The sequence below is a fragment of the Aulostomus chinensis genome, chromosome 20, assembly GCF_037954235.1.
Source record: "Aulostomus chinensis isolate RoL2024-O1b breed Wild chromosome 20, RoL_Achi_v1.0, whole genome shotgun sequence".
In the NCBI taxonomy this organism is placed as follows: Eukaryota; Metazoa; Chordata; class Actinopteri; order Syngnathiformes; family Aulostomidae; genus Aulostomus; species Aulostomus chinensis.
In genome coordinates, this window is record NC_141339.1 from 7153959 (window position 1) to 7174765 (window position 20807).

Consider the following 20807-nt stretch of genomic DNA (forward strand, 5'->3'; position numbering starts at 1 on the left):
TGAAACCAATCTCAAATTTTCTTGACATTTAAAGTGGAAACTTTGCTCTATTATTTCAATATTACTTTACTGATTCTTGCATTGATTCTCTTTCAAAGATTCCTCAGTTTTGTCTTAAATCACATCTATTGTCTTGGAGCCAAATTGTGTGGTCTATTTAACATGTCAGTAGATGTGTATTGAGATGCACATGGAATGTGTTTCAGTCAGTGAGATGCACAGAGATTGGAGTATGTCAAATCAACAAATATGTTTTATTTTCAAGGGCAAATATACTTTGCTTTGCATTTATTTTGGCAAAAGTATGATGATAAAAGATCAAACCAATTATAATTTCCACCACTCGATATAATGCAATTATGGGACTGATATTCATTCAAAGTTCATACATTTTACACAGGTGATAGCAGATATTCTGCTGAACTCTTGACTTGGCAGCAGCGACATGTTATTGTTTACAGCATAGAAACTAGAATTTTTACAATGACAGCGCTGTGACAACCAAGAATGCATCAAGAACAGTGTAGAATTTCATATTTCAAATTATAATAGTTTGTAAAATTAAAGATGAATTAATATTTGAAATTCGAATGAAGAACAAGAAAGTCCAATAACACCGTTTACCCCTTTATGACACACATCCAGAGTTGTAGGCCAGGCAATTACTTTTTTCCATAGTACATAACCATGAGTCAACACTTGAGTCACATTGTCAAAACACAGTCAGCATTAAGCATACTGTGAAGCATTTTGCAAAATTTTCATACAAAATGGATTCAGTGACCACAGTTTACAAAATTCAAGAACTCTCTCATTCACTGTTCATCGCTAGCAAAAAAATTATATACTTAGAGCTCTTGCTAAAATGCTAACAGTTTTCAAAAACAAAGTTGTAACAGCAATAGTGCTGTCTGATTCAAATCTAAAAACATTCACTCGAAGTGTTTCTGTGATATTGCATTCCAATCAAGAGCGCTTCATCCTTGTCCTTTGACTCTCGACCACTATCCATTTTCAATACCACTTATCCGTTATGGGTCTGAACCTATCCCGGCTGATGTTGGGTGAGAATGGGTTACATCCTGGCCAGGTCACCAGTCCGTCGCAGGGCCAACACATATAGACAAACAACTATGGTCAATTCAGAATTGCCAAATAACTTAACTTGCACATCTTTGGACTGTGGGAGGAAGTCTGAGTACCTGGAGAGAACCCACACTGGCACAGGGAGAACATGCAAAACTCCACAGAGAAAAGCCCCAGACCCTTCTTCCTATGATGTGAGACACCCTTGACTGACCTGAGGATGACTTAAATATTTTGGCAAACTGAACATTTTAAATTTGAAAAAATTCCCACAAAGCATTCCTGTGATGTTGCAATCATTTTAGGTGATCTTGTTCTTTGTCCATGACCAAGAATATACCCGTTATCAGCTTAATTGCATTGCATGTGGGACACAAGGAATTTCTCCTGAAGTGTTTTTTTCCCCAATTTGATTGAGGGACCAAATACCCAGATATGTCAATTTAGACAAGTGGACAGTTAAGCTGTTAACATAGGAGTCAATGAGGCTGAGGGAGGTCCTAGTTTACATGAATAATCTTGAATGTGAAATGTTTCACTTTAACAAACCCATTCTTCTTGTGAACTCAGGCCAATAAAAGTTACAGGTGACAAATGGTTGAAGCAGCTCCTTTTCAGAATAACTGCTGAGAAATTCTGCTATTTGGGAATTGTTAGACCTGCCCTCATCAGGCTACCAGAATCAGCACGAGAAGAAACAGGTTGTCCACACAAGGAGCTCAAGATAAGTTCTATTGGCTGAGCAATGGTCATGGTTTCTCTGAGATTTCACAAACATGCAAGACACAGACAACGCACGGGGGTGCAAAAACTAAAATTTGGGAACACCAAATCTAAATGCAGGCAGCACTAAAAGCAGAATGACTGATAAGAAAAAGGCAGCCACCAGACTAACTGAGGTGAAATAAGAATTTGGAGAAGAAAATAAATCAAGGCTACGAAATCAGCAAGCCAAATTAGGACAGGAAACTAAAGAAATCAAAAAGGTCAGCACACGGCTGCTATAATCCAGGAAATAAATTTACAAAAATACCACAGGAATAATGGGTCTTCTGGCTCACCAGTGGCTCAGGAATAGTGGAGCAATAGACACTTTGGAAAGATCAACGAGGAGCGCTACCTACTCGGACTAGGAAAAAGTATAACAATGAAAAACACTAGAAAGCAGGTCAAGGAGGCGAACTTGGGGAAAATACCTACTATGAGGCACAGCAGGCAAGCATGTCTGGCCAGTGACCATCGTTCAATATTCTGGCAACACAGAAACAACCAGCTCAGGCTTATATACCCAGGTGGGTAATCAGGGGAATTAGATTCAGCTGGTGGTTCCTGTGTGCCGCAGAGTGACTGACAGAGGGAGCAGCCAATCACCAAACAACAGGGGCGGGACTCTGACCTCGGCAGAGAGAGAGAGAAAGTAACACAGGAATGCTGGATCATAACATTGTAATCACAAAAAAATTGTGAAGCCCTGATCAGTGCAAATTTTACTCCTTTAAATTTATAACAGTGAAGAATTTTGGAAAACCCTACCAATCTACCAATCAGGGTGAGTGAACACTGTCAAGATGATCTTCCTTCCCCAGCTGCTTTATCTCCTGCAGAACATATCAATTATTATATCAAAACTTGTTTTTCAAAAAAATCAGACTCTGAAACTGATCAGGATACCAACTTCAACTCACAGCTCATGAAGCAGCTACATAAACAGCTTGGTATCATCCACAGACCGACAGGTTAATTGAGCGCTTTAACCAAACCGTGAAGGCAATGCTCCGAAAGTTTGTGGATGACACAGGTAGAGATTGGGATAAGTGGCTCCCTTTTGTTCTTTTTGCCTACCGAGAGGTACCACAGGCTTCAATGGGGTTCTCTCCATATGAACTCCTGTATGGTTTCCCTGTTCAAGGACCTTTGGACCTTTTAAAAAGGTCATGGGAGTCCAAACAGCCCGCCGTACAAAGTGTTATTTCATATGTGCTACAGATGCGAAATCGTTTGGAGCAGTACAGAGCTGGGGCAAGAGACAATTTAGCAAAACCCAACTGAAACAAAAGACCTGGTATGATCAGAAGGCCCGGAAAAGAGTGTTGCAACCATGTCAAAAAGTGCTGTTACTGCTCCCTACAACAAGCAACAAACTCCTAGCCCAGAGGCAAGGGCTGTATCCCATCATTCGCCAAGTTGGTCCTGTGACATATGAAGTCTCTCATCCGGATAAAGGAAAGGCCTCCCAAGTGTACCATGTCAACCTTCTCAAAGAGTGGAAGGAGAGAAACATGTTAGAGGGAGCTAAGTCAGGAAAGTCTCCCACTGCAGACCCAGGTGGCTTGAGAGGGAATGTGATGCTGGCACAGGAAGTAAGTTCAGAGGATGAGATGGAGGACACAGATCTCTCCATGCTTACTACCCTTCAGCCAGCTGACCTCAGTCACTTGCCTGAGAGGCAGGCTCTTGAACTCTCACGAGTGTTTCAAGAGTACCCTGTGTTGTTCAGTGGGACGCCAGGGAAAACCCACTTAACTGAGCATGTCATCCGCTTGAGGGATCCCACCCCTATCCGTCAGTGACCACACAGGGTGCTAGAGAGGCTGCTAGGCCCCCTTAACAAGGAAATTCAAAACATGCTGGATCTTGGCGTGATTGAGTCATCAAACAGTGAATGGTGCAGTCCTATTGTACTTGTTCCGAAAAAGGACACCACACTCAGCATTCAACTTTCTCTGATCATTACAGATTCTATGTCTAAATTTGATGCTTATCCTATGCCTCGGATTGACGACTTGCTCGAACGGCTAGGCAGAGCAGTGTACATGACCACAATGGACCTCTGTAAAGGACACTGGCAAGTACCCCTGGAGAAGGCATCCAGAGTATACATTGCTTTCCGCACCCCCACCGGCCTCTATCAGTATACAGTAATGCCATTTGGACTTAACGGGGCACCTGCAACTTTCCAGCGTCTAATGGATAGAGTGCTGCAAGGATGTAAGCAGTTCAGTGCTGCCTATCTAGATGATGAAGTTGTCTTTAGCACTTCCTGGGATGACCATCTGTCTCACTTGAGGCAAGTCCTTAGCAAAATTTATTCTGCAGGTCTCACTCTTAACATGCAAAAATGTGTCTGGGCGAAGAGGGAAGTCCGCTATCTTGGATATCACCTAGGGAATGGAGAAATTCGGCCACAAGTCGACAAGGTTGAGACCATCCAAGATAGTCCAAGACCTCAAACCAAGAAACAGGTCAGATCTTTCTTAGGACTTGTTGGGTGGTATAGAAGATTCATACCTCACTTCTCCACCATTGCTGCTCCATTGGTAAATCTGACTTTAAAAGCTGCTTCAAATTCAGTGAAATGGACAACCAAGTGTGAGGCATCATTACTCCAGCTAAAAAGTGCTCTCTGTTCCTCTCCTGTTTTAAGAAGCCCTGACTTCACACAATGCTTCCTTGTGCTAGTCGACGCTTCTGGTGTGGGCCTTGGCAGCGTATTGGCCCAAGGAAAGGAGAGTGAGGAACAGCCCGTCTTGTACTTGAGCCGCAAGCTACACCCAAGAGAGACCAGGTACTCGGCTATTGAAAAGGAATGCCTGGCCATTAAATGGACATTGGATAGCCTCCAATATTATCTTTTAGGGAGGACTTTCAATCTGGAGACGGACCATAGGGCGTTGAGCTGGATCAACTTCATGAGGGACAAAAACGCCAGAGTCACAAGATGGTATCTGGCCCTACACCTTCAACATTCGACACAAGGCGGGAAAAGCGAATCTGTTAGCTGACTATTTGTCCCGTCTTTCAGAGCTGGCCGCTGCTGGAGAGGGGGAAGGTAAATGTGACCATGGGGAGCCCATGGCCACAGTAGCCCTCACCCACAGACAATATACCTCCACCATACAGTCAATGGCCACCTGGAGCAGTGTGGTTTTACTGAGGGTGCACACTCAGGCCCACAGGTAAGTATCAAGTAAACAAAATGCAACAACAAATGAAATTACCAAAAAGGAGTAATTTTCAGTCAAGGCAGATGTGAAAATATGGCAGCATGAACTAAGAGGCCATGGGCCAAATCTGACCTGGGTGAATACCCTTGATTACTGCTGAGTGAGTACACCTTCATTGGGGAAGAGTGCAGGTGGTTCAAACCAAGTTAAACTTTCCTTTCTGAGTGATCACGAGAATAAATAATTACTGTTAAAATGACATTATTAAAAACAGGTCAATATGATTTATTTGTTGAAAGAGGGGAGGACCCTGATTAAAAGTAAAAATGATAAGTGTTAAAAATAAAACTGTAATGGTTCATGCCGGGTGGGTGGAGTCCTGGAGAGGACTGTGGGTTTAAAAGCAGGAAAAACCCTTAGTTCACTCTTTTGCCCTGCTGCTGCTGCTGCTGTGTTGCCTGATTTAAAGGTGAAGTTGACTTTTTATTTGCTACCATGGTTTTTTGCATTTTCTTTAATTAATGTGTTTGTTATGTTGTATTTGGAATGATTTATCATACGCTGTTAATTAGGGCCGGAGCATGAAGGTACTTCAGGTGAAGACCCTATTATGTTTCCTCGTTTGTATTTGTGTTTAATTGTGTTCATTTTGTTGTCACAGGCATGTTGGGACCGCCCCAAGAAAATTGCCACTTTTGAACTGTGAGAAAATCACCTTGAATTTTGCCTTGCTGTGTCTGCCTACCATCCCTTACTCATGTTGAGGTTCTGGTCTGGTGCTGAGGCGTTACACTACCTACACCTAGGTGTGACAAGCTGGTTGGGGATGGAGAGGGAGGACTGTCTACCCCACTCAATTAGTGCAGTTATACTTTCACCTGTGGTGACTGACAAGAACTGTTACAGAAACAACCCAGTAAAATACAATAAGGATCTGGAAAACAATTGGAAAGCACCTTAAGCTCTGGAAAGTCTCCTTTTTACTACCTTTTGCAGCCAATCCATTGTTTTCTCCCTCAAATATGAACCTTTTTTTTTTTTTAAATAGCTGTAAAGAGTTTGGTATAGGTAATACTGGTGACCTCTGTCAAAGGGACTTGAATCTTTTGAAAAGCTTCTGGAAAAATATGACATACCCTGGGATCCCTGTATTTTCAGATGGGTGTTTAAAGTTATGAACAGGTTTAAACCAGGTAATATCCATACTATATGACAGACTGCAAGGTCTGTCACCATAGTATGACTAAGATTAAATCTGAATGGGAGAGGGAACTCAGACTGCAAATTACCTACAACACCTGGGACTCATTTAAGAACATGTTCATACCTGCTCTTTAAATGCCAGACATCGCTTAATCCAATTCAAAATAGTACTCCATTATTCAAAAGTACAGCTGCACAACATTTTTCCTTAAACTTCACCCTTATATAAGTGTGAGTCTACAGAAGCTGACCTGCATAGTTTCGCCAAATTGCAAGGTTTCTGGATTGACATTTTAGTTTATTTAAAAAAATATTTAAAACACAGATGCAACCTGAACCAGTCCTAATAACCCTGGGTATTTCAGACCTCTTGAGATCTTGAAGAATGTTGCAACAACTTCAATATGGATTGATCACAGCTAATAAGCTAATTTTGATGTCAGAAAGAACTGAACAGCTGGCTGACAGAGCTGACAGACACCCTTCATCTGGAAAGGATCAGTTACACCATAAAAGATGACGATCATGTGCTCTTTCTTGGAAAAGGAGCAGGCCTACTGACCTTCTGAATCTGTCTTTTAGCACTTAGGTGTTAGATTAGCTAACAGTCTCATCCCTATTCCTCAAAGACCAACATCTGGTCAACTCCCCCTGACATTCACAGCCAATGTTAAGGCCCCTTTGCGTCGCATAGTTGCGTCTATAACATTCTCATCCACTTCAACCAGCAATGCAGGTCTCTGTCCTATAATTTTTCTATTCTGTCTGGTCCAATTTGCTTACTAATATAATATTCTTTGTGTAGTTAGTCTTACGGTTAGGGAATAGGGAAGACACTGTGTTGTCTATATCACTGAACCCCCTTTCGTCAAAATCCAAAGATTTGTTGTCTACGTTGTCAAGCGATGCAGAGCGGGTACCCTCAACATCAACTGAGGATGTCACAGGGAGTTGACCGATCATCGGTCTTTGACAAATAGGGATGAGACTGCCATAGAATAGCTGAGGGGTTGGTGAGGGTGGAATGGTTATTTGGGTAACATTTTGTGGGGTTTTATGTTTTTCATTTTTTCACTTTTTTTGAATACTGAGTGATGTATTGTCCTTCATTAGACCTCTGTTTTTTTGAAAATTAATAAAAAAAATTGAAAATAAAAAAAATACTATTCCTTTTGACTATCATCATCCATGCTGCTTTTAATTCAAATACCAAAGATTGTACACAAGCCCAAGATACATTTGAGTGCTGTTTTCTAACAGGGGTCATTTCCTTCAAGTGTGGTGATGTGTGCATTTGTAAAACTGAATGTGACATACCAGTGGAAAAAAACAGAATGAGAGCACCCACCTGGTTAGCAATGGGACCAGGATCAATCTGCTTTTAGTAGCAGCTTTATCTAGGTCTTAAAAAGCTGTGTGTACTCAAATGTGTGGAGTGGGCATTGGGTATTCCTCATTATTGTATGATGTAATCCATACCTTTAAGGCTGTAAGCAAAGGGAGATCAAAAAAAGACAAAGAAAAGAGAGAAATTGAAGTTACCCAATCAACAGAGTTTCTGGACAGATTATTAATTCATCTAATGTAAGGCTCCAACATGGACAAAAGTGTTGCACACCAGGGCTGACCCATGAAAATTGTTGAATTAAACTATCACTCCACAAAGGGCTCACTCAGAGAGGACAGACCTAATGTCAGTGTCATATTTTTGAGATACTAATAACAATGCCTGGATCTAGGCCAAAATGGGCTCTTCATTCATCCCACTTCACCAATTTTCAAGAACAGTATTTCTTGTGTAATCACGTTGACAGAGGGGTGTTAAGAAAGTCCAGTCCTCTGTCAGTGCTTATGAAAAAATGTAAAAGTATCTGCCCTGACATTTAATGGGTCCTGCCTTCATGTGTGCTTTTACCTCTATATTACCAGTTTTTGATTAATTCTCACCGATGGACAAACCAACCGATGCAGGTGGAAACATAATCTGAGTGACAGAGGTCATTGAAAAATAATGGTCATATCCCCAAAACTCATCCTCATTGTTCAGTTTATCTAAATTTGGAAGTAAGTAAGTATTAAGTAGAATTTTAAGGGGAAATGCTATGGAAAATTTACCTTTTAAAAGATTTTTTGGTGTTTGGCTGGCCTCCTGGCTCACTGACTGTGAGATTTTACAACCACCTTATTGTTGAGTGAGCTGCCTGGATAGAAATCCCTGAAGTTGAATGGGCAAATCAGGATTTTGAGACACTGTTATGTAACAGTGCCTCAAAAGCTACATATCCCTCCTCCTCCTTAGTACCTCTGGGGAAGTAAATTTTCTGAGGATCAGACATCTTTGTTTTCTCCATTGCGAGGGAATTTTGAACCCAACATGCCTTGCCATAAAACTAATCACTGTTTGGTTTGGGGCTGTAAAAACCCACATATTTCTTTTCATAGGTTTCCAGCCTCAGACTGCCAAAGGACTGCTTGGAATTATTTAATTTTTTAATGAAATGTCCCAGCCACTAAACTGCTTCTCAAACCTGGGACAGTTCAATGCAGGACTTGCATCAAGAAATCCACAGTACCGAGGGACCGGAAGTGACCGGCAGACGCAATGGTCGCAGGGCTCTGAGGCTCCTACTAACTATCCCTCAAAGTTTGATTTTTAGTCAGGTTGCACGACAGATATCCAAATTTGCCGGAGCAATTAAGTCACATAGGATGTCAGGAAACAAGAAACCCAGCAGTTCGCAGACCAAAACCCCGGCAGCGAAACGCAAGCAGTTTGAGTGCGCAAGCGTGGATGCTAATATTGCTAATAGTGTTAGCGTGGCCATTGAGATTGCGCTTGCCAAACAGCAAGACAGCCTTGAAGCAGCGGTAACGCGGGCTGTGCAGGGAGCCATCGATGGAGTGAAAAACGCGGTGGACAGTCAGGAAAAGAAATTAGAAGCTCACATGGAGACAGTCAAGGGGCTGACAGCCAAAGTGGATAATGTGTGATATAAGTGATAATATACAAGCAGTGACAAGAGCCATGAAAAGACAAGTAAGCAGTAACTCCGCCGATTTGGAAAAATGCAACTGAAAATGGCTTCGCTGGAGGACCAAGACCGGCGGAATAATGTGAGAATCACGGGGATTGCTGCAGGCAGAGAGGGTGGAGATGCCATTGCTTTCTTACAATACCGAAATGGATCCCCTCACTCGGCAACACCAAGATTCAAATAGAGCGCGCCAATAGGATCCGCACTAACAAGAACAACGGCCAAGCCACAATGATATTCAAAGTTCTCCGGTACCAAGACCGCGACGCCATCCTGCAAGGGGCCCGTGACGCGAGGAGAAGGGCCCCCATACAGGACGATGGGAGAACGATACGGTTCTACGCGGATTACAGCGCGTTCACGAGCGAGAGGAGGAAAGCTTATGGCGAAGTGATGAAAGAGCTGTATGAGAGGGGTATCCCGGCTTTTCTAATCTACCCGGCCACACTGAGGATGACTATCAACGGTGAACAGCGCACCTTCACCTCTGCGCTTGAGGCCACACAGTTCCTGAAGGAGAAGGCCGGCGAGGGACCGTCATCGCGGCGCCAGCTGTTCAAAGAAGATGCGCCCACAGCGCCCCAACCCAAGGAGGACGACATGGAGTAATATTACACCTGCGGCCTCTCGCCGAGTTTATTTATTCTCTCATTGGAACCGCTAGCCCAACATTTAAGACAGTACCAAATTGTGACCCCTATTAGGATAAAAGACTCGTTGCATGTCATTTCGGCCTTTGCGGATGACATACTTATTTACTCCTCAGACATTGAAAAGTCAATACCCTCATTACTCGCCACTTTTGAGGAGTTCAGGATGCTGTCCGGATATAAGATAAACTGGGCTAAGTCAGCTCTGATGCCCTTAAATGAAACAGCAAAAGCAGTAACTGTGCCATGTGATATCCCCACCAATACACAAATCACGTATTTGGGTATTCGGATCCAGCCTTCACTGTATAGTATAGTGAAAACGAACTATGAGAATATCTTTAATGAAGTGAAACGTGACTTTTGGACTAAATTACCAGCTTCACTGCAAACTAGGATTGCATCCGTCAAAATGAATGTGCTGCCTCGCCTCAACTTTGTTAGCATGATGATTCCGCTCCCTCCCCCGACGGGATATTGGAAGAGAGTTGATTCCATGCTGCGGCAATATATCTGGAATGGTGGACATCCCAAAATTAAATATTCAACCCTGCAACGTGCAAAGCAGGACGGGGGACTGGCCTTTCCAAATTTTATGAGGTACCATCATGCCTTTCAGTTACGCCCGCTTAAGACGTGGCTCGACCACACCTCTCTGGTAGCCTGGAGGGATATAGAGGAGGCACTGGTACATCCATACAAACTGGAGGGGATTTTGTTTTCTGGACTGACGATCAACTGTTGCATGTTGCACTTTGGGCCGGTTGTTAAGTATTCAATAAAAAAACTTAAAGGGGGTCGAGAAGAGCTTGGGAGGGAACTGGAAGTGGCATCTACATACTCCTCTTTGGGGGAATAAGAATGTTATGTCAGGGAAGAAGCCATTTGAATCAGCATCGTGGTCATCGAAAGGAGTGTACAATCTTGGGGATGTGTTTGATCCAGGGGGTATGCTTAGCTTTCATACATTGTGTTCTGTCTTTATGCTGGCTCGGACATCTCATTTTCTGTACCTACAATTACGATCGGCTCTTCGAGCCGCTGGAGTGCAAGTGAACACTAAGTTGCAAACTCATCCTATCGTGGACTGGTTATCCGCAACAAACTCTAGAGGTCTTGTATCAAATATGTATTTGCGACTTCAATCACACACACAAAAAGGACTGTCCCTGACCAGAGTGTGGTGTAGAGACTTGGCTATTGCGGAGGAGGACATAAACTGGGACAACGTCTGAGAAAATACACTGCGTGCATCCAAGAACCCCAACCACCAGTTGATTCACTACAAACTGTGCCAGAAAGCCTACTTGACACCACTCTTGAGATTCAATATGAAACTATCGACAAGTCCGAACTGTCTTTTGTGTCCCCTGAACACATTGGGAACATTCAAACACATGGTTTGGGACTGTCCAGAAGTGCATAACTTTTGGGAGAAAGTAACAGTGACTCTGTCAAAAGTGATAAACAGATCAGTTCCCCTGGACCCGATTCTACTCCTGCTTAATGATGACTCACAGCTGGGGCTGACTGAGAAGCAGCGCAAGGTTTGGTTGGCTGGCTTGACAGCTGCCAAAAAACTGACAGCACAATGTTGGCTACCCCCTCACAAACTATGTCAAGAAGTGGCTGGAATACTTCCAGGACGTGACTATGTTAGAGCTGTCTACAGCACGGGTGAACAAAGCTAAATGCTCCACGCTGGTCTCTTGGAAGGAAGCGGCTGTGACATTATCTAACCTGCTTCGTTCAAAGTTGCGAGTAGGTGATGAGACTGTGTGACTTTAGTTAGGCCAGAAGTGGTGGGTGGGGGGGTTGTTATGTTTAAACTTCAATGTTGTTTTTTCTATGTGACTTTCTCAATAAAAACAATTGTTCAAGAAGAAATCCACAGTACCAACTGTTGGTCTACAAACTACAGGTGATGGAAAATGTGAGTGTTTTAATGCATTTAATTTATTTTGCTCATCACTATGAGACAATGGTAACAGAGAGCTGAAGATACAACAGGGGAAATGTACAATAATATTTCTGCTGACACGAACATAATTGGTGAATTTCCCAAAGATAAACTTCAGTTTGTAAACAATCTCATGTCTCTCCATTTTACCTTTTTCTATCATTTAATGTTAGCGTTAGCCTGTAAGCTAAATAAGAGGAGTTTCTGCTGCAACAGACTACTGCAATCAGTGATTATTCTACTTTATGTTTATACTTGAGGTCATAGTGGATGGTGGTGGTTTACTGGAACACATTATATTTACCAGTGTCCTTATACTGTTTTCTTGTGGAGTCCAGTAACATACACTGAGGAAGAGATAATATTAGGTTCACACTTTAGATGCACTTTCCAGTACCATGCCCTCTATTACACTCGCACCACCCACTATTCCTAGACTTTTTAATAAGATGGTAATTATCACCTGTATGACAATATAAAAAAGGTGAAAATTTAAAGGCTTCATCAAAGTAGTATGTGCAGCAGAGCTTTTGTATACAAACTTCAAGATACCCATAACCTGCTATATGGATTTACAGTGGTCCCACGTTATAACGCGGTTCACCTTTCGCGATCTCGCAGTTTTGCAGATTTTTTTTAGTGCAATTTTGCATGCTTTTTTTTTTTTACAGCGCATTTTTATACAGACCATTGTCAGTCAGTATCCTCCGTGCCGTGTCTCCTGTACAGTACAGATTGCGTTCAGTTTGCCAAATTTACATTAATCTTTGATCGCTAGCAGTGTAACTCTGAGGTGCTATACTGTATGTTTGCAAGTTTTCTCCTCAACAAACCCCACAATATCGACAAAACGTTCTGCAGCGTCAAAGGCACCTGCGGTAGCACCCAAAAGGCGGAGAAAGATGCTAACCATCGCACATGTCAAAGGAAGGTATAAGTTACGTGGCAGCTGGTTTTATGATATTTTCTATGAAGTTTTGAACTTTGAGTGTTTAAACGAGAGAAAAGTGTGAAAATGTTAATGTCTGTCTGAGAAAAATGTATAAAGCGTGTAGTGAGGGGTTTTACAGCCTTAAAACATCTATAAAAAAGTAAAAAATAAAGCTGACTACTTCGCGGACTTGCCTATTGCAGGTTATTTTCAGAACGTAACTCCCACGATTAACAAGGGACCACTGTATTCTATTTCTCTGATTTACATTCTACTTTAATTTCATAATAACAAATGTTTCCTATTTCATTTTTCAGCAACATCAGCATTTTGCTTTTTATAAAAGGTGTTGACCAATAAAAAAGTCCTGAAATATGTGGAGAAGCTGAGCTTTTACTTACAGACCCTGTTGCTGGAGGCTTTCATTTTGCAGTTTGCACCCAAGAATGTTGTGTTCCCTTCATGGAATGAATAAGTCATCACTGGCCCATTGTGTTCAGTACCAATATGTGTGCTCTACATAACCTCTATGTACTTTTCTTTTGTCCCAAGACTCTACCTGGCTATCCTGCACTTCAATGTAATTGGTGGCCAGTCCAAAACAACTTCTTCAGTGGATGAGCCACTATTTAGAGTAAGGGTTCCTATGTACAAGAAGGGAAAATGAACAGCAAACCCAGTGAAAGCTCACCTAACATTTTTTTCTTCCTGTGGTCCCGCTGCCGCTGCTCCCGCCGCTTTCTGTGGTCCCGACCACACCCCCGGACTCTCTCTGCCTCCCAGCTCGGCCTGGGCCTGTAAAGTTATTTCTTTTTGTTGGTTCTTCTTGTGTTGCCTTGCCCGAGTCTGGTGCCATTTAGTATTGTTGGGTAGCCTGAAATCAGGTATAAAAGGCAAGCAAAAAAATGCGGTGTGGAGAGAAATAAAGCTGCTGTCAATAGGGTTTCCACAGTCAATCAGACAATGGAAGAGGTTTGAATATTTAGATTTCTACACATGTGATGGTTAATGAAACATTGGATGGTTAAACATTTGATACAACTTAGTTTTACCAAATTAGAATAAAACTGTTTTATCTGAAATAAGGTCAAGAATAAATGGTCCGACCTGAAATTGACCACAAAAAGGCATGTTGCCGTCCTAAGGCTCAACACACAACAAACTTGCGGAGGCAGGTTGGACCCATGTCTCACAGCAGTGGAGGAGAGAGTGGCCTCACTTATAAGGCCTTCTTCCATTTTGGAAATTCCGGGCAGAGGTGACACCAATGCACCTGAATCCGAGCATGGTCATGGTTGGGAAAAAAAAAAAAAAGATTCATCCCTAATAGGTCTAAACAGTGAAATTGCTTTGTGTTGAATGTTAATGTAATCACAGAAGTGTGGTTTATTAATTTCATCAGACTTATTTTTATTTTGAACAAGATGAACCAGAAAGTGTTGAAGGGGACTCCGAAACTGCTCAGTCTTCCCAAGGGCAGCTAATACAGTAGGAGTGCGTGTCTGACCACCACGCTGAAGACTCTGAAACTGCCCAGTGTTCCCAATCTTACCAAATACAGCCAACAGTGCAGCGGCACATCTCTTCTCTGTGTGCAGATGTACCACCACGTCCCTCTGTATCAACTGCCAAGGTCCTACAAAAGCAAATGGAGATGTGCAGTGGGATGGCAGGAATAAACAAGTCACTTTGGACAATCAACACTTATTGACATTAGTTGACATAAAAGAGAATCTTAGAAGGTTAAATAAATGAAGTATGTTCACTCAACATTCAATGTTGTCTTTTTGAAATAACATTGCTTACCCAAACACCTTTTCTTGGGTATAAAGCAGAGTTCCCCCCGCCCTCACGAGAAAGGGCCATATGACCTTAAGAAGCCGTGTAAAGTGCTCCACTGTGGCACATGTGTGCGTATGAGTGCTATTAAAACATTTCTCCTGCTAGCTCTCTCTGGGGATTTGCCAGGGCATAATGAGGTACTCGGCCAGAGGATAGCCTTTGTCACCTTTATGAATCACATTGAATTGTTAGACCTCTGTGTCCAACAATTAAAATAACTGTGTGCGTAACTGTGTGTAGAGATGACTCCAACCATGCAGTGCCCTCTGGTAATCGAGTACCTACATGCTGTTTTGGAAAATTAACAAATCATGCGTGCCTCCAGGCCACCGGGCTACTATATCTACTATATACTCATTCTGGCATCACTGACTACTTGCACATTAACTGAGTGGTAATTTTTGCGATTGATCTATGCATAATCATTCATGGATGGTGGCTTTAGACGCACATGGGTACAATCAATCGCTCCAATCACATTTGGAAACTTGGCAATCTCATAAAATTCCCTGTTAATCACAGTTTGCTGAGCATCATGATACTGGAATTAAATATACTCAGCAGAGAGGGGACTGATTACCCTCAAAAGTGCTGGGTTGAGTGATAGCTGGGTTATTCCAGAACTATCACCAGTCGTGCGCTGAAAAGCCGCTAGGTATCTTTCCTTAATTGGGGTTCTAGATTCTGGCATAACCCCAGGTGGAGAGGCCTAGGGAGACAAAAACAACTCATGAGCCACTCTTCACTCTCCTGGGGAAAATCTCCTAAAAAACCCTCTCTCGCCTGATGCATCGGTCAAGAGAGCCAGATCTGCCATTACTGAGCATTAACCATCTCACAGCCAAAGCTGTCTTTTAAATATGCGACTGACTAAAGTTCCACCTACCATACCGCATATCTGTTAATATAATAATTACTTTCAATTACGGGATTGTTTGTTGACCTATACCTAATTAAAGCAGCATTCCATGCACCAATTCAAATTGAAAAGATAATCGGGTACACAATTCTAAATTTAAAAATTATTTTTAATTAATAGGCTACAGGCTACATATTTACAATAAGGATTTGTTGCAGCACATGCATCTTTGTGATGCAACATCTGCTGTTAAAACAACTCCAACTCCCGTCCATGAACCACAAGTCATCTCATGTCAAAATCTAAAACTGCGTACAAAAACTCAGACCTGATATAAGATTTCATCGCAGAATATGCTCACATTCAAATTGATAAAGCCACAGTTTCCAAAGAAATGAAAGTTCGCACATTTTATGCTCATTCGCCATTGTGTGGACAAACTAATGAACCTCATTTTTTAAAAGGTTTTCCAGCACTCTGCCCCCTTACACTTTGGAGTTGCTGAAATCCCTGTCTCCCAGGACCTCTGCCAACTGGATGTAATCACTGGTTACATGTCAGGGTTCAATCGAGGGCAGGTTGGAACCCCACATTGTGTCCTTCAGCATCAGGAAACTCTGCAGATATCCTCAGCATTAGCCAGCAGCACCGCTCTAACCCTGCATCCCACAAAGCCGCAACACCCAAGCTTTTTTTGGCCACATACTGTATCTGTGACAGCTGGACATAGATATTTTTTTAACTAACACAAGGAAAAGAATATACAGACTATTGTGTCTTGTTTTAGTTTGTGATATTCAAATTTTCACTATTTAAAAGATAGTAAACATAACTGTAATCAGTACAAGACTGTAATCAGTATAAGACTGATTAAGTAGTTTTAGGTGTAATTCACATTTACTCTTTTGTGTTGCATTAATTAGAATATTTATATGCCAAAGAACTCTTTGCACTGTTCCCTTCAGACATAGGGATCCATAATCTGCTGTATAAATGTTGACTGTGTTCTGAAGTGAATACACATTCAGGAACATAGGTTTTTAGCCAGGATGATCCACCATAAAAGTGGAAAGCTCCTCTAGCTGCTGGTGATGTATATGATGTATTTACTTTTTATCAAACAATACTGACAGTGTTAAAGTATTATAAGGAAACTTCTGCATGGCTTTGTGACAACTACAACTGATAAAAAATAATGCTGAGTCTCACATACATACAGAAGTTTTAAGCTGTATGAAAGACAGGTGTAAAGTCAGAATGCTTATAAAGTGAATGCATTTACTGATACAGGCTATAATCCACAACAACTAGGGAGAACGCCAGAAAGACCCTGCATTACAGTGCAGATGTAAAGATAGAGCCATGCCTCGAGTCATCGAGATACTAAATGTGACGCCATCACCATGAGAGAATCTAACACTACATTATACATTATGTGCTTTACTTCATTTACAAAAAAAATTAATAGTTGAGGTAACAAACCTTGATGGTGGCGCTGTACCTATTGATGGTGCTGCTGTAATGGTGACAGGCCGCAGTAGTGGTGTGTGTGAGTGCTCCATGTTTGTGTCCTTAATACAGTTTACTATCACCATCAGTCACTTTACTGACCTGTGTATGTGTAGTAGGACGCAAAATTTGTGCCTCGCTCTCTTGTGGGATACTTTTAGTCGTTTTGACACTTTCTTGGCTTGAAGGAACTGTGGGTACCATGCGTGTCTGCAGTATGGTTGAGAGTTCCTCCTCCTTCTGTGGGACTCTGGTGTGGGCTACTGCAGCCTTCCCTGCGGACATTTTCCGGACAGGGAACTCCAGGGAGAATCAGCACTTGAGGCACAAGTGTAAGGAAGCGGAAGAGACGCGGTGGGATACATTAGAGGCTGAAGCAGCAGGGCCACCATTGGATGCTCCCACTGTCATGCTGGGAAATGTCCAGTCACCCCGCCACAAAATCGACGAGCTTCAGGCTAATGTCATGCATCTGGAGGAGTATGAAAGTGCTTCTGTCCTTGCACTGACAGAGACATGGCTGAAGGGACCATGACCTGCAGTCCAGCTTGGAGATAAAGGGCTTTGGAGAGCCCATTCATTTTGACAGGGACTCCACGGTGACAGGCAAATTACTGGGTGGAGGCATATGTCTTTACATGAATAAAAAGTGGTGTAACATAATCATCATCAGAGAAATATTTTGTACTCCCGACATTGAACTTTTGTCTGTCTATGTGCCGTTTCTATCTGCTGAGGGAATTCCCGCAGCTTTTCATCACGCTTGTTTACATCTATCCCATCTATCCCAAGTGTAACTTTGTTATGGGGGATTTAAATCAGTGCAGACCTGGAATGTCCCTTGGTAATTTTTACCAATATGTGACGTGTTCCACTTGACTTACGAAAGCACTTGGATGTGTTACAGGTCCCAGGCAGAGTACCTGTATACAGATAAGTTTTCCTGTAAAACAGGAGAGATAATAGACTGACTGCCGTTGGCTTGTGTTTAGTGCTGTTTCACTCTGCGGAATTTATTTATTACAAAACAAAATATATCTTTTCTCTTCTCTTTCCGATTTAGTTTTCCCCATATTCACGTCATAAAACAGTAGAACATTTGTGATATTAGAGACAACTCAAAATACATGTTCATACAATAATTATCACAGTATTACTATAGTCTCGCTCAGTTACTTAACTGGGATATCATTAGCTCTCTGCAATTAAAATAAAACTATGAAGCATAAAATGTCTGGGCCAAATCAGTATATAACTCTTACAGTAGTGACTGTTGATTCAAAACAAATGCTTGAGCTGAGGCTTCACTATTACTATTAACAAAAATGTATTATCTGTTTTTAACTATATTCAATGTATTCACAAATTTAACAACATTGTGCTCTTATAAATATTTATGAACCCACAACAACATGAGCTGGAGCCAGAAAGACAGTATGGTCACAACAGAAAAAGACAAAATAAACGGGAAGTATCCAGCGGCAGATTTCTGTTGGAAGTAATATCCAAAAAGGAGTTCATCGAAGAAGTGAATTTTCCATGCCGTTTTTTTTACCACTTATTATTATGAAAATTTGTTGAACCCCTCTGGATTGCTTTTCGGTGGGGGGGTTCAATGAAGCTCGGTCCAGGGAATCACAAAAGGTGTAAAATCACAATACTAACAAATAAAAATTCAAACGGCCAACATTTAGTGTTTAGACAGAATCAAACTGGGAGATGTGTATCGTGCAACCTTTTTTGCCTGCAAATAATAACTAAAGTGGAACATTGGTGTCATCACTAATATAGAGGGCTTTCAGTGGCATTACAGCACCATATTAGTAGGAATGTGTTTGTTTAGAGGTCCCTCTGAAACACATGTACCTGTGCTCCTTTTCCCAGAGTGGTCAGAGTGACCTTCTAGTTACAGGACGGTCAGGCTGCCCACAGGGCACCCTGCTTCCTGCTACCCTACATACTAGTGAAGTCCAGGCTTGAAAATGATTTCATAAGCATCTACTATTTTGTTTCACACATTATGCATTAGAGGTGTAGCTATTGTGATGCTCATCTTCAGAGGCAACTGAATCTCTGTGTCAAGGAGCACAGGGACAATTCAGTTCTGAAGCCATTTTAGCACATATTACTTTATTAGGCCAAAAAGATTGCTATTGTCCATCTTTGGGTCCAACGCACCTAGACAATTACAAAAGTAAGCCATGCATATCAGTCATGCTCTGCCTTGAAATAAAACTCTGCCATGACTTGTCACCTAACACACACAGTAACTGTGTCTGAGAGATTGGACATTGAAGCAGTTAAAGCAGTTATGCATTACTCATCACTTCCACTTTATTATGTTCTGGTGTCACCTTTCATTATGTTTGTCCATATTGTGTTTCCATTTGTAAGTAAATGGTGGACAGTGGGGTATGTTAAGATAATTGTATTGTAGAGATGTCCTATGTTATTATACAGTCCCAGAACCTTCTAAATTTTGTTTGTATTTTCAGCACTTTACCTAATCCAGGAGCATTTTATTCTATTGACACGGGCAAGCAAAATATAAAGAGAACTGTGGGAATTTTCACTGCTAGAATCACACCTCAATTGTAATTGTAATGGAAACAATGGACGTTGTGATCCTCAGTTGTGAAGTAGAATAATTAGGGAGAGATCTGTGGAAACAAATGAGGGGGTGGGGTTTGAGTAGGGTTAAACCCAGAACAAAACACTGCTGTTGGGAGGTGTATACACATCACTACCTTCAATCAACAATTTGATATGCTTAGGACAATCACATCTATACCAGTGCAAAACTGTGTGTCTATGTGCGTGTTAACTTCAATTTATTTGTGATAGTGGGTTTCAAACAAATATATTTGAAATGTAATAGACAAGAGAAGACCTTATTTTGAGGAAAAAAAGCCTTTTTTATTTTTTACTTTTGTACTACTGTCACTCCATCAGTTTCCTATCTTTACAATAAAAGCAAAAAATCTCTGCATGGATGTCCTTGGGACAATCAACTTGGAGCTGTTCGTCTCAAAAATGTCAGGCTTGCTGTATTGGGTTGCTTGTGGCCCAAAGCACCTTTGAGAAGTGTTGAGAGATGAGTTGCAAGTTGTGAGTGCCAACTTCTACTTGCCTAATTGATAATCCTGTCTGAGTTCAAAAAAGCACAGAACAGAAACCACAATGCAGATCGACAGCAAAAGCACTTTATTCAGGCTCAAGGTTAAAAAAAGAAAGGAGAAACTGAGGCAGGTGGACGACAGGGCTGAGCAAGGCAGAACGGAGGGCAGGCAAATGGCAGGGCTGGAGGAAGGAAAAACAAAACACGTAAGTCGAGGTAAAAAAAAACTTGTGGATCAGAGCTGGAGTCCAAGGAAACACCGAGCAAGCTTTAGAAAAGCAGTCGAGAGCGTTACCACAGAGGTTGGAACTATGAACTGGCGATGAAGGGAGGAAGAGACTGGCTTATGATTGCTGTTCTTGCGGAGAGTGGAATCAGGTTAATGAGCAGCAGGTGTGCAGAGGAGGGTAGATGCAGTGGATCCCGGAAGGCCCCGCCCAGCCCTGGGTAAAACAAAAAACATGGACACGGAGCAGGAATGCACCGAGTCTAGGCAAGATCCTGAAAAAAATCCGATGTGTATACTAGGAGTGTACAGAGATGACATTATCTATACCTGCATTTGTACAACCAATAAATTATCTCTCTCTTTATCTGTATTCAGATACGAAAAAAAATATAAGCGGGCATGGTTTATGCCAGAACTTACTTTTTTTAGAAAAAAAAGGCC